Source organism: Trichosurus vulpecula, chromosome 5, assembly GCF_011100635.1.
Source record: "Trichosurus vulpecula isolate mTriVul1 chromosome 5, mTriVul1.pri, whole genome shotgun sequence".
Taxonomy (NCBI): Eukaryota; Metazoa; Chordata; class Mammalia; order Diprotodontia; family Phalangeridae; genus Trichosurus; species Trichosurus vulpecula.
In genome coordinates this window covers 136,758,790-136,772,646 of record NC_050577.1, presented here as the reverse complement: position 1 = coordinate 136,772,646, position 13,857 = coordinate 136,758,790, and the positions used below count along the sequence as shown (strand labels likewise).

Genomic DNA, 13,857 nt, shown 5'->3' with positions numbered 1-13,857 from the left:
CAAAAGGAGAGAGTCAATACACTGGTTGTGCTGTGGAGCTTGCTCTGACCAGGCCTGACCCTCTATCATGCTCCCTGGACCAAGAATCATGGTTGTATTTATGTGAGCACTGGTGAGAAGAACATAGACATGCCCTTCATACTATGAATGGGGTGTGCCTCAGCCTAGGTACTTTATATGCAGAGAAACTTGAATAATATTTTCATAAACCACAGGAATTTATTATGTGTTTACGGTGTACTTGCCTGCTCTTCTCCTACGTATGCTTGTAGTCTTTGAGATGTTCACTCTGGTGACAGAGCAGGTAGTAGAAGGTAGGAGGGCTGCAGGTGACAGCTGCCAATAAGCTCCAGGGAAGGGATGCCAAAGGGTAAATGGGCAGAGGTGCAGGAGATTATTCCCATGATGGGAAAGCTCACCTGGAGTCCACTCTTTGTAATTAAGCTTATAGCCAGGAGACTTATACTCAGAACAGAAGTCTCTAGTCTCTGCTTCCTTCAGCCCAACCCCCTACTCAGAATTCACAGGCAATTAGGGTCCCCAGAGGAAGAGTCATCCTCTTGGAACCCATGTATTTGCAATTACAGGATATCAATCCCACTATTTCCCAAGTCTCCAAGCTGCCCAACTTGATGCTGAGGGTCCAATCACCTCCAGTTTCCCAAGAAGTAAGCATACACCAGGTGGTTTAGCAAATATATCTTGTATTATGATTTTTCTTGAGTAATATTTATATCATCCAAGTCGAGGGCTCAGTCAGAGCTGATCATGATATGTTATAGCAGTTGCCAATGGCCTCCCCACAACTCTACGAGCTGTGAATCAGAATCAGAGTCATATTATTAGAATCAGAGTCATATTATTATTGCCTTTCCCTTTGTCCACATTTTGGTTAGGTATAACCAGTTGTGAAGACATTTGGGTCTGCAGCAACTCTAGGCTGGATTTACCTTCTAGTCTTTCCTTGTTGGAATGATGGGAGACAGCTCCCATTAACAGGGGTGGGGGATTTGGCCGCCATCTTAGAAACCACTCCCTCCCTTCAGTGGTGCATCACTAGGGCTTTGCCTGTGTAGTCGACATTACCCTTAAGCAGGAGGGATCCCATAGCCATTCGAACTTTGTTCCATTCTGGACCTTTTTTTAAGATGGGCTTGACAGAGTGGGGAGTCCAACTCGTCAGGTACCGATTGAGTTGGGGTTTTTTCTTGGGAACAAATCCTTCAGGAAGCTTAGGCTTATGATTTGGTAGCAGATCTGACCAGAGAGCCATCTTCACACACTCCTCCACTTTCCAATGCTTTTCCAAGCATAGATCTGTGATTCTCTAGGGCAGCATTCCCCCTTTGGGCCAGACGAACTGACTCAGCAGAAGGACATCCACATAGTTACACTTCTATTTCAGATTCCAACAACAGATTGGGCACTGGCCAGAGGGATTAGGAGGATCTGGTGCCACCTTGGAAGTTCCTATGATTTGGCCTTTAATAGTAGTTGTCTTCCCTTCTTCGATCTCCACCACTTCTTGGAGACCCCAGGCCTGAGGGCCGAGCCCAACTGACTTGAGCCAGCCCCTCTAGGAAACCTCAGAATAGCCGCCCACATCCTAATCATCTCGTTTTTCTTTTAAGAGATAAAGGGATGTGGATCAATTCACAATTATTATGCCACCCTAATCGCTACTGCTGTGTTTGTTCCGTTGTGTCTGACTCTTTGTCAGATCACAAAGATCATATGAGCAGGTGAATTTGTACCAGGAATGTAGGGCTGGTGCAATTTTAAGAAAACTATCAGCATAATTGACCATATCAATAAGAAAACCAACATAAATCATACAATTATCTCAAGAGATGTAGGAAAAGGCTGTGGACAATATATAACACTCATTCCTAATAAAAACAATACAGAAAATAGGAATAAATGGAGCTTTCCTTAAAATGATCTCCATCTAAAACCATCGGCAAGCATTATCTGTAATGAGGATAAGCTAGACGCCTTCCCAGTAAGATCAGGAGCGAAGCAAGGATGCCCGTTATCACCACTGTTATTCAATATTGTACTAGAAGTTTTGGTTATAGCAATAAGAGAAGAAAAAGAAATTGGAGGAATTAGAATAGGTAACAAAGAAGCAAAATTATCACTAGATGCTATGAGGATATACTTACAGAATCCTAGCAGATCTACTAAAAAACTAGTTGAAATAATAACAACTTTAGCAAAGTCATGGGATATAGAATAAACCCATAGAAATCATCAGTATTTCTATATATTATCAACTAAGTCTAGCAGCAAGAGACAGAAAGAGAAATTCCATTTAATATAACTATAAACAGTATAAAATACTTGGGAGTGTACCTGCTGAGATAAACCCAGGAACTATACGAACACAAAATACAAAACACTTTTCACACTAATAAAGTCAAATCTAAACAACTGGAAAAATATTAATTGATGCTGGGCAAACCAAGCCAATATAATAAAAATGATAATTCTACCTAAATTACTTTACTTATTCAGTTCTATACTAATCAAACTACCCAAAATTATTTTATAGAGCTAGAAAAAATAATAAAATTCATCTGGAAGAACAAAAGGTCAAGAATATTAAGGGAATTAATTCTTTAAAAATGTGAAGGAAGACAACCTAACCACACTAGATCTCAAATTACCATAAAGTGCTAATCATTAGAACAATCTGGTCCTGGCTAAGAGATAGAGTGGTGGATCAGTGGGATATATTTGGTACACAATACCCAGTAGTAAATGACCATGGTAATCTAGTGCTTGATAAATGCAACAATCCCACCCGTTGGGACAAGAACTCATTATTTTAAAAAAACTGCTGAGAAAACTGGAATACAATTTGGCACAAACTAAATATAGACCAACATCTCATACCATATACAAAGATAAAGTCAAAATGGGTACATGATTTGGACATAAAGGGTAATACTAGGGGCAAATTAGGGGAGCATGGATAGTTTACCTGTTTGATCTATGGAGAAGGGAAGAATTTAGGACCAAACAAGGGCTAGAGAGAATTAAGAGATATAAAATGGATAATTTTGATTATGTAAAGTTAAAAAGTTTTTGTACAAATAAAGCCAATGCTGCCAAGACAAGAAGGAAAAAAGAATTACTAAAGGGAAATTTCTTACAACAAGTTTCTCTGATGAAGGCCTCATTTCTCATATATAGAGAACTGAGTCAAATTTATAAAAATGAGTCATTCCCCAATTGATAATGGTCAAAGGTTATGAATAGGCAGTTTTCAGATGGAGAAATCAAAGCTATATATAGTCATATTTAAAAATGTTCCAAGTAGCTATTAACTAGATAAATGCATATTAAAAAACTCTGACTAAAATGACAGAAAAGAAAAATGACAAATGTTGGAGGGGATATGGGAAAATTGGAACACTAATGCACTGTTGGTGTTGTGAACTGGTCCAACCATTCTGGAGAGCAATTTGGAACTACACACAAAGGGCTATAAAACTGTACATACCCCTTGACCCAGCAATAGCACTACTAAGTCCATATCCTAAAGAGATTTAAGGGGAAAAAAAGGAAAAGGACATATATGTACAAAAATATTTATAACAGCTCTTTTTGTGGTTGCAATGAATTGGAAATTGAGGAGATCCCATCAATTGGGGAATGGATGAAAAAGTTGTAATATATGATTGTGACAGAATATTATTGTTCTATAAGAAGTGATAACCAAAAATAGTTTCAGAAAAACCTGGGAAGACTTACATGAACTAATGCAAAGTGAAGTGAGCAGAATCAGGAGACCCTTGTCCACAGTAATAGCAATATTCTACAATGATCAACTGTAAGTGAGTTAGCTATTTTTAGCAATACAAAGATCTAATACAATCCTATGATGAAAAATGCTATCCACCTCCAGAGAAAGCACTGGTGAACTCTGAATCCAGATCAAAGGATACTTTTTTCATTTTTTTTCTATTTTCTTTCACAACATGACTAATATGGAAATATATTTTGTATGACTGCACATGTATAACCTATATCAAATTATATGCTGTCTTAAGTTCAGAGGAAGTATGGGGGGAAGAAGAGAATTTGGACCTCAAAAAGTTTTTTTTAAGTAAATGTTAAAAATTGTTTTTACCAGTAATTGGAAAAAACAAAGGATTTTAAAAAAGCAAATATTAATTCATTTGATCCTCACAACAATCATATTAGGTAAGGTGCTGTTAATTACTCCCATTTACAGTTGAGGAAACTAAGGCAGACAGAGTTTAAGTGACTTTCCAGGGTCACACAAATAGTAAGTGGACACATTTGAACTCCTGACTCCAGGCCCAGAGTTCTTTATTGAATCATCAACCTCCACCTAGTTCAACTTCTGATGAATAAGGAAAAGAAGTCTCATAGAAATAAAATGTCTTGGCCAGTATCACACAAATAGTAAGTAGCAGAGGAAGGATTTGAACTCAGATCCTCTAGAGTTAGATCTGAGGTTCTTTCCACTACATGACACTGCTTTTTTTTGGACACTTTGTCACTAAATTTCAGTGACTAAACAAAAGCAAAAAAGACCACCAAGAAGATACTCAGAAGCAATCCATGTTGGAAGTTAACACAAAATTTAAAGTAGTGAGGAATAGTTTTATGAGATCTTAGGGAAGAGAAGATACCAAAAGAAGGAATAAATTAAAATAGTATTTATCACCACTATCTCTCTCTCTCTCTCACTCTCTCTCTCAGTCTCTCTCACCCTATCTTTCTCTTTCTCTCTCCCTCTCTCTCTTTCTCTCTCTCTCCCTCTCTCTTTCTCTCTCTCTCTCTATCCATCTATCTATCTATCTATCTGTCTATCTATCTAGTAATAGTTGTAAAGTGTCTGGAATATAGCAGGTGCTTAACTAAATATTTACTCCCTTCCTTCCCTTTCCCTAGCCTAAAAGTCGTTTGAGAGGATATCAGTAATAATGAACCAGTATCATTACTTTCTCATGCTTGTAAAATCTTTATGAGAATGATCTATACATATACAAAGGGCATCCTTGATGAAAATATGATAATGGAACAGATAAGCTTTCACAAATGATTTTCTATGGCATCTTGCATCTTTGTAGTCACACAATTGACCCAAAGATGTAAAGAACATGATATCCCACTGTTTTGTTGTTGCTTACAAAAGACAACCAATTCTGTAGAGCAAAATACAGCCTTAAAAGCTCTTCTCCAGCAATAAGTCTAATGCATAAATGATTGCAAATTTTTCATATATATACAACTACAGAAACTCTATTCAAGGACATTCTGACTTAATAGTTTGATTTAATATCAAGCAAAGCATAAATCAGGGAAATATATACCTGCCCTTGGTGCTTTCTACTATTCTAGAGGACATCCAATATGGAGTTTAAGTGACACATACCCTTTGCTGGGCACGTAGCCTAAGCTGGAAACATAGTCTTTTCTGGTCTTGTGGTCACCACCAACTGCATCCCGAAGCAGCTTCATTGGGCATGTAGTTGCAGAGCTCCTGGCTTTAGCTGGAATATTGGTTCTTTCTCCTGAGAAGAGTGAGTTCTGTGATCCTTTTTTGTTTAAAGACCGTTGACCTCTTTAAAGTTCTTTTAGAAAGCAGTATCCCTTAACATGTTGGAGCCACTGGATGAGGAAGAGTCCTTCTTTGGGGAGAAAACAACCTGTACCTTACCAACTTTTTTTTGCCTCAGCATTCTGTCTGTTCCTTTAAAACAGCCTTTTCATTTTCAGAAGGATATTCTTCATAACAGGGCTACTTACAACTAGCCAGTGTCCTCAGGCTTAATCTTTTTTTTAATAGTATTTCAGAAATTCTAATATCAGTATTTTTGTCAATTGGGCTTGTATCATTGTCTGAGATCTCACACTGGCTCTGGGTAAAAATTCCTCATACCTACCTGTTTAATCTCTTGTGGCTAGACTATACCTAATTAACATCTTCTCTAGAGGCAGTCCTTCCAGCAAATTGCCAAAGGCTCTCAGGGCCAAGGGTTCCCCTGTTTCTCAGTTCCAAAGCCCCTTCCCTTTTCCCAGTCATATTAGTCGGCCTATGGTAGGCATAGAAACAAAACTAAGCAAGGCTGGCAAAGTCATTATCTTCTCCCTATTTAGGCACATTCCTGTCTTTACTATCTCCCTGGGGCCAGGAAAGCCTTTTTAGGCTTTTGTCACTAGTACAGAAAAAGAGGAAAAGTACTTTACAAAACAAATGCTTTAGTCCCATAGACACATATACACACCAAAGGTTCTGTCAAAACCATAGAGCATTACTTAAAATGGCTTCCCAGCAGTCCCATATTGACTGGTTATCCTTGGTGCTTCTGACTTGGCAGCAGCTGTCTTCTTCACTTCCTTCGTTAGAAGAGAAGTTGATCTGAGATGAACATTTCGTTTAGGAGCTTGGATTTAGTGAGATTCTCATTTCACACTTAGCTATAAACCTATTTAGGAGAGATTATTTTTCAACTTTATTTTTCAACCATGGGAAAGGTAGGTAGCACCGTGGATGGAATATCCAGCCTGGAGTAAGGAAGACTCATCTTTTTAAGTTTAAATCTGTCCTCAAATGCTTACTAGCTGTGTGACTCTGGGAAAGTCACTTAACCCTGTTTGCCTCAGTTTCCTCATCTATAAAATAAGCTGGAGAAGGAAATGGCAAGCCGCTCCAGTATCTCTGCCAAGAAAATCCCAAAGGAGGTCACAAAGAATTAGACATGGGTGTACAATAACTTGTCAACTTAAGAGGTTGGTCTATGCACAATTTTCAGTGGTAGTATAAGTTTTTAAGGGGCAGCTTCACAGCACAATGGATAGAGCACTAGACTTAGAATCAGGTAAACTCATCTTCCTGAGTTCAAATCTGGCCTCAGGGACTTACTAGCTGTGTGACCCTGGGCAAGTCACTTAACCATTTTCCACCTCAGTTCTTCATCTATAAAATGAGCTGGAGAAGGAAATGGCAAACCACTATGGTATCTTTGCCAAGAAAACTCCAAATGGGGTCATGAACAGTTAGACACAACTAAAATGACTGAACAACAAATAAGTTTAAAAAAAATTGAAAAGGATCTTCCTCATTGATCAGTATAAACTGCTGACAGAGGCATGTTATTTAAGCTATACCCTAAGGATGTATGGCTAATTATGCAATACGGACTAGAAAAGCCATATTAATTTGACCACAGTAAATGTTGTGGAGCATAAATTTTTAGTTCATTCAGATTTATTTAACACCATATGTTTATTGAAATTAGGGCTTCTGGGTCCAACTGTGCAACTCCATAATGCAAGGAGTCATCTTGGACTCTGAAGAAGGAATGTGCCCTAACAACTCTTAAGGGAAGAACTCAGCTGGGCCATTTCCTGGCCTTTATATTACTAAGGTTTTTTCACTAAAACGTGCTAATGAGGGGGTGGAAAAATAACATATGTGTTTTTCTTGGAAATACTGAAATACATTAGATGAATATATCAGAGTTTCTTTCAACACACCCAAAGAATATTCCTGGATATGATGATTTTTGAAAGTTGAGTGAAGTGGTTTGAAATAATTTGACCTTTTTGCTAACTCTGAGCAAATGAATAAACTGATAGAATTAATATGCCTAACAGAAAGGGTCATGGATTTAAATTCAATTTTATAAGAATGAGCTAAGTACAGAAAAGCTCATTACCAGGAGACTAGCTACTTGGAGAAACAAAGAAAAAAACACATGAAACAAAGAAAAATATAAAATGGCCTGCCCCACAGAGTTTCAAAATTCATGGGTTTTCCCTATGTAATGTAACTTCTGCCTCTATGATCTGTGATCCTTCAACCCCTTGTTTCAACTAGAAAAAAAACTATACTTCCCATTAGCCCCCTTACCAATGAAGGGCTACATTGGTCTCCTTTAAGAGTATCACACCAATTGCTCCTCGAAATCTGTTGTCACTAAATTTCATGAAACGAGCTTCCTTATCTATATGTATATCAGCATTTCCTAATTAAGAAAGGACCTTTGCAGTACTTTGTCACTCTGGTACAAATGGTTCCGTGGCATAGCCAATGAGTCTGGGGTCAGAAGGCCTGGGTTATTCAGCCTTTGCTGATTACTACATAGCCATGTGATTTGGAGCAAATCATTTCATTTTCCTGGGTCTCAGTTTTCTCTGTAAAATGAAATGGTTGGACTAGATGGCCTCTGAGGTCTCTTCTAGCTCTAGATTTATGATCAGATTATATTTTGTCTCTTGCCAATACTCAACAGAGCTTACCCATTGTATCTAAGCAGCTCCTGGCCCAGTGCCTGCTTTATAGTTCATCATTACTATTTATACTGAAATATGTTCTTGCTTATTGGCTTGTGTTTTTGAATAATTGACCTTGGGTTCTTGGCTTTTAATATTCTGCCTTGCAAATTCCATTAGTATGTCTGTATAGTTTAAATGCTGGCACATAATAAGTGCTTAATAAATATTTGTTGCATTGAATTGGTTCTCAATTAAGGAAAATAAGGGAAAATAAATTTGAATGAAGCCACAATATGCTATATCCTTGACTCTGAGCAGAAACTGGGACTATGGATACCTCTGCTTTCTCAAGGCAATCTAATAATTTAAATGTTATTTGATTGGGTTTATCTTGAAAATTCAATACCTCACCTTTCCCCTCCCTCTTCTTTATAGAGGTGGAGGATATGGGTTTGAAACACTGCATATAACAGACTTTTTCGATGTTTTGGTTAGTTTTGAAGAACTAGTTTGCTTCCCCCCTTAAAAAATACTTTGTTATAGCAGATAGCTCACTAAGGGACAGAAAGAGCATACTGGCAAATGTAAGTGATGTAAAAACAAAAGATACCAGTAAAAAAAGTACAAGAAAATGAAAAGAATTCAATGCCTACCATATGCAAGGGAATCACAGGATCATAGATGGCATTGGAAAGGACATTAGAGGTTATCTAATTCAACCCTCTAATTATGTGGATGAGAAACCTGAGGCCCAGAGAGGTTGATTGACTTGACCAAAGTCATACCACTATTAAGTGGAAGAGCCAGCATCCTCTCACTTGAAGTTCAATGCTCTTTTCATGACAACATAGAAGTGGAGTAAGATAAATTTAATTTGAAAACCAAGGGGCAAGCAATGCATTATAGTGGGAAAAGCCATTGACTTGGAGCTGTGCCTTATAGGGGTAGCTAGTTGGCACAGTGGATATAGAGTGCTTAGATATAGGAAGACTTGAATTTATATCCTACCTCATACATTTACTATATTGTGTGATCCTAGCAAATTAACTTAACCTTTGTCTGACTCAGTTTCCTCATCTGTAAAATGGAGATGATAATAGCACCTGTCTCATGGATTTGCAGTGACTTAAAGCATTACATAAATAGTAGTTATTATTCTGATTCTAAGATTTAATATGAGACCATGAGCAAGGCTCTTGAGTTTTATGAGCCCCATCTTCTTCCCTGGCAAAATAAAGATATTAGTTTCACTATTTAACTTATAACATTGATTGTTGGGAGGAAAAGCTCTATTTAAATGTCCTAGATTACTAGATTCTGCACATAGCAAGTGCTTAGTACATGTTTGTCAAATTGAATATTCAGTCCTGCCTGAACTTAAAAAAAAACACCTCTAACATAGAGATTTTGTTCTTGAGATGGATTCCTTTTTGATATATACGGGATTTCAAAGAGTAACAGAAAAATACACAGAGTAGAATGGATAGGGAACTGGTCTTGAAGCAAGGAAGGCCTTGGTTTAAGTCCTGCCCTTGACACACACTGGCTATGAGAAACTAGGCAAGTCACAAGTCTTCAGGGGCACCACCCTCCTCTTTCTGCATCTTTTCTTGCTCTGGAATAGTCCCTCCAATAATTCTTTCACCTTCCTGATGAATGAAAGTATCCAGTGTCCTCAAATTCTCTCTACAATCTACCACCCTCTCAGAATCTACTCTCACAGAAAGTATGGTAAAAACAGTTAACAGACTTGGAGTCAGGAAAATTGGGTTCAAAGCCTGGTTTTGCTGATTATTACTTGTTTGACCTTGAGTCACACAACTCAACTCTCAGTTTCTTAGGGCCTTAGTTTCTTCATCTCTAAAATAAAGGGGTTGGGTATACTGATCAATTGGGGAATAGATGAACGAATTATGCTATATAAATGTAATGGAAACTCTTGTGCCACAAGTAATGCCAAAAGAGACAGTTTCAGAGAAACCTGGGAAGACTTATATGAACTGATGTAGAGTGAAGTGAGTATAACCAGAAGAAAAATTTATATAATAAAATAACATCGTTAAAAAAAAAACTTAAGAACTCTGCTCAGTACAATGACCAATCATGATTCTAGAGGGTCTATGATAAAGAATATGACCTACCTCCTAACACAGGGGTAATGGGATTCAGGATGCAAAATGAGATTTTGTATTTTTGGACATGCATAATGTGGACTGTACATAAGACGTTAATTGTTGAATTACATAAGGCATTTCAATCAATGATTCATGTATCTAAACCCTAGGAATTTATTTCACTTACATATGCATATTTATTACAAGTATTTTGTCCTCTTGTTTTCTCTTAAATTGGGGAGAAGAGAAAATAAATAGTTGATAACTGGAAAATAAAATGAGAGAGTTGGAGTATGTGATCTCTATGGTCTCTCTCTACTTGACAAGAGAATTAAGAAAAAAGTAACCATAGCTTCATAAATCTAGAAATGACTCTAGAGGTCGAGTCCCACCCCTTCAATGTACACATATACTTAGAACGAGAGAGTCTAATTGATTTACCCAAGGTCATATGGCTTCTTAGTGTCAGAATAAAGTTTCAGCATAGGTCCTTTGAATCCAGAGCGTGTTTCTCAATATCAGAGACTTCATGGTATAGTGGATAAAAGGCAGATCTTGGAGTCAGAAGACCTGATTTCAAATCCTACTGACACAAGTCAGCTATTTGACACATGGAGAGTCACTTAATCCCTCAAGCCCCAAGACTACTCTCTAAGACTATAAATTACAGAAGTACATGTAAAGTACAGAAGTACAGAAGCTGTCCCTTCCTGCCCCTGTGATCTGGAAAATCCAAGTAAAAATTTTTGGCCTTCTCTTCCTACCAGGGAAGAAGTCTGAATTTTTTCTTTTTCTTTTATGGGATGTTTACATTACTGTAAATTTTGGCTTAAGAATTTGGTCAGAGACTCTGTGTAGTCTGCTGGCCTTGGCATGTGGTCTGTGGCTTCTGCAAAACTCCCTAAAAATTCCCATTTAATTTCTTACGCCAGCCCACAATATAGCAAAACCATGATGGGGAAAGCTGTGATATGGAAGAGATAACTGTATTAACCTTCACAAGTGTAGGGAGTTTTCCATACTGTTGAAATCACCTCTCTTGATTAAAAAAAAAACCTTAAAAACATTGTAAAAAAAATAGGGGCTGGCAGCATGTTGAGTAGAGGAGGTCAAAGGAGTAAGATGTACCATAAAAGCAATGAGGTATAAAGACAGAAAAGGTCTGGATCAAAAAGGGAAGTATAATAATCCCAACGTACTCTGCTCTTGTGAGACCATGTCTTGAGTGTTGTGTGGGCAGCCCAGTTTAAGAAGGACAGTAATGAGTAGAGGTGGGCAAGAAGAATGGTGAAAGGTCTTGAGTCCATAGCAAATGAAAATTGGTTGAAAGAACTTGGATGTTTAGCCTGGAGAAGAGAAGATTTGGGGGTGGGAGGGTGGGGGTGGGTCATTAAAGTTCTGTTCAAGTATTTGTAGGGCTGTCACATGGAGACGGGATTAGATTTGTTCTATTTGGCTTCTGTGATACTGTTATTTCGTTGTAAAACTTCTTTATAGAGAAAACTAGCACTCCTGGAGTGTAATCAGGCAAAGATAGCTTATGATTTAGTATGTGCTCCCAAGGCTTATGCTGAGTAAATTCTAGGCAGGCTTGGTATTGTCTAGTTTTCCCGACAGGAAGCTGTACCCCTGCCAGGTGAGCTCTATGTCAGCCCAGCAGTAGCTTGAACCAACCCGGGGAATAACCACTAGTGAAATTGAGTAAATCAGCTGAGCCAAAGGCTTTTGACAGCCAAATGGTTAACCCTTTCACAGGTGTTTTGGAAATGGAATAAATGAAGGCATTGTGATAATAAAGGGTTTTTTTTTTAACTTCTTATTTTTTGCCAGGGGACCAACAAGAGGGAGAAATGAGAGCAGATGGGAGGCTAGTAAGGGAGATGGATTTATGAAGTCACCATGAAAGTAGCACCATTGAACTCAATGATAAATCATGTTGAAAAAGAAGACCATATTTTAGGGATGAGCTTTATTTCCCTAAAGCGTACTTATAAAATCAGATTTTTGAAAAAGCAATATTCTCTCTATTTCTGAAAAAATGTAAATGTTAACATTTTTTGAGAGCTCTATTCCATGGTTTTAAAAATCAACATGAAGGATTTTAAGTTTGTTGATAATTTCTCCTACTAGCCTCACCTACTTTATCTGACTATTGTATTCAATTTTACTTGTGGAAAGTACTCACAAATTCTTCTGCTATATAGGCTACAAATGCCTGAAATTCATAGATGTTCCCAACCACTAATGCAGAAATGAAATATTTAACTACAAAGATATCTTGTATTTGGGGAGCTATTTGCTGACATATCTTTCTCTGATATTTGGAGACCATGCCAAGTGATCTGTGTGTAGGAATTCTAAGGCAATGCTCTTATAATATCTTTCTGAATATTTGGAAAGTATGTTAAGTGCTTCCTCCTCTGAAGTTTTTCAGATTTTTTTTTATCAAGTAAAAGCACATTGGGTGTCCTAATTTTCTGCAGGAACTTCACAGTTTGTCTAAACACATGCACACATATACAATGGGGCCATAAGGGCCTAGATTTTTGTAATAAAGTAGGAAAAAGATGAAGTGTATTAATTATGGTTATTAAATTTAACTTTTGTTAAAAGAAAGATTAATTATAACACTTGTATTGTAACAACAGTCTTTCATTACTTTGAACAAACATGAAACATTCACATTGGAACAACTGCATTTGGTTTAATATAAATTGTTATTAAAGAAAGTTAAATCAATATTTCATCATTAAAGTGAACTTCAGTTGTGTCTTGCTATAAGAAGGCCTAGCCTACAGAAGTACAAATGGACAAAACACAGATAAATTACAGGGAGAGAACTCATATTATCAATGAATTCTTCCCTATATTAAAGAGTTCCTTTAACTAACTAATCAGCTTCCCTAGTGATCTTAAGTGATGAAGTGGAAAGAACCACTTAGTAACTGAGTGATCTTAGGAAAGTCACTTAACCTCTTTGGGCCTTAGAGAATTTATTATTATAAATATCTGTTAAAGATCATTATCTAATTATCAGAAGCCACTGGGGGCAAAAAAACTTATTGAGCAAGTGTTAAAAACCACTGCCAACTAAAAGGTCAATATTCTCTGCATTTATAATGTAAATTAGTGAGGGAAATTTATTTTAAACAATTTTATTGTTTATTTTAAACAATTACTGTGTATTCAACAAATCTACCAATGCAAACAGGAATTGTTTCTGTTTTGGCCAGAAACCCTGAGGGTCTTACCTTACCAGTTTTTTTTTTCTGGGCTAGGTTAAAAAGGCCATTCTTTACCTCATTTTTTTTACCTGGCAGTCACTGAATGGACATTGCCTCAGTCAAAATGAGACCTGCTAGAGACCTTAGTTTTGAAAGGCCAAGGTCTTCCATCACATCTGGGGCCATCTCCAGCCTTCCTGATCTGCATCTGGCCACTGGACCCAGATGGCTCCAGAGAAGAAAGTGAGGCTGGTGACTCT

General features: G+C 37.4%; 1 pseudogene; it reads right to left on the bottom strand.

Annotated features, from left to right (window-relative positions):
• Window positions 1-1,042: 1,042 nt before the first annotated feature.
• LOC118851068 lies at window positions 1,043-8,287 on the bottom strand (annotated as a pseudogene).
• Window positions 8,288-13,857: the final 5,570 nt, after the last annotated feature.